We start from the raw sequence: 1502 nt of genomic DNA on the forward strand, positions 1-1502 counted from the left end.
TTAGGTTTGTGAAAAGATCGTAAAATACTTAGTTAGGTTTGTGAAAAGATCATAAAATACTTAGTTAGGTTTATGAAAAGATCATAAAATACTTAGTTAGGTTTGTGAAAAGATCGTAAAATATGAAAAGATCGTGAAATACTTCGTTAGGTTTATGAAAAGATTGTAAAATACTTTGTTAGGTTTATGAAAAGATCGTGAAATATGAAAAGATCGTGAAATACTTAGTTAGGTTTGTGAAAAGATCGTAAAATACTTAGTTAGGTTTATGAAAAGATCGTAAAATACTTAGTTAGGTTTGTGAAAAGATCGTAAAATACTTAGTTAGGTTTGTGAAAAGATCGTAAAATACTTAGTTAGGTTTGTGAAAAGATCGTGAAATATTTAGTTAGGTTTGTGAAAAGATCGTAAAATACTTCGTTAGGTTTATGAAAAGATCGTGAAATATGAAAAGATCGTGAAATACTTAGTTAGGTTTATGAAAAGATCGTAAAATACTTAGTTAGGTTTGTGAAAAGATTGTAAAATACTTAGTTAGGTTTGTGAAAAGATCGTGAAATATTTAGTTAGGTTTGTGAAAAGATCGTAAAATACTTAGTTAGGTTTGTGAAAAGATCGTAAAATACTTCGTTAGGTTTATGAAAAGATCGTGAAATATGAAAAGATCGTAAAATACTTGGTTAGGTTTGTGAAAAGATCGTAAAATACTTGGTTAGGTTTATGAAAAGATCGTGAAATACTTAGGTTTATGAAAAGATCGTGAAATATTTAGTTCGGAAAAGATCCTTGTTTGGGTTAAAATAACTACAGAAGTGTCTTTACGCATGTACGCATGTTCGTTTGTTATAAGTAACGAAACAGACGACAAAATTAAGAGAGAAAAATGTTGACGAAGATCAATGACTAAAAATAAGAGCCGAGCTTATTTCCTCCAAACCAGTTGATGGAATCAAACCCAATTTAATTAATTATTTTTCATACATTTCAAAAGTTTTCTTAAAATTAACTTGACAGTTGAATAGAAACAAACATGACAGTTGATACGTGTATTATTAATGAATGGAGAGAAATAACAAACAGACGTCTTCTGATAATCTGCTGCTTTGGCAAATGTTGACAAGGAGTTGTTGTATATCGTCTTTCATTCCCCCTCAGGGGAGAAGACCACATGACCCGGCAGAACAGAGAGAGGCAGCAAAGAAAGAAACAGAGAGATGTCGGGCCTCTGAGCTCCTCAATGAAAACCACATGTAGGACAGAGGGTGTGTGTGTGTGTGTGTGTGTGTGTGTGTGAGAGAGTGAGGAGGGGGGGTCGGTGTAATGACTAGAAACCCAGCCTCCAAAAGAGGAGGGAGTCTCTCTGAGCACCACTGACATTCCCAACCAGTTTTGCAGGGGAGGTGTGTGTGTGTGTGTGTGTGTGTGTGTGTGTGTGTGTGTGTAAAGAGTGTGTGTGCGTGTGTGTGTGTGTGAAACCAGCAGAGCAGTCTTTAACAGTGAAA

This window comes from Pholis gunnellus (assembly GCF_910591455.1).
Source record: "Pholis gunnellus genome assembly, chromosome: 7".
Classification (NCBI taxonomy): domain Eukaryota; kingdom Metazoa; phylum Chordata; class Actinopteri; order Perciformes; family Pholidae; genus Pholis; species Pholis gunnellus.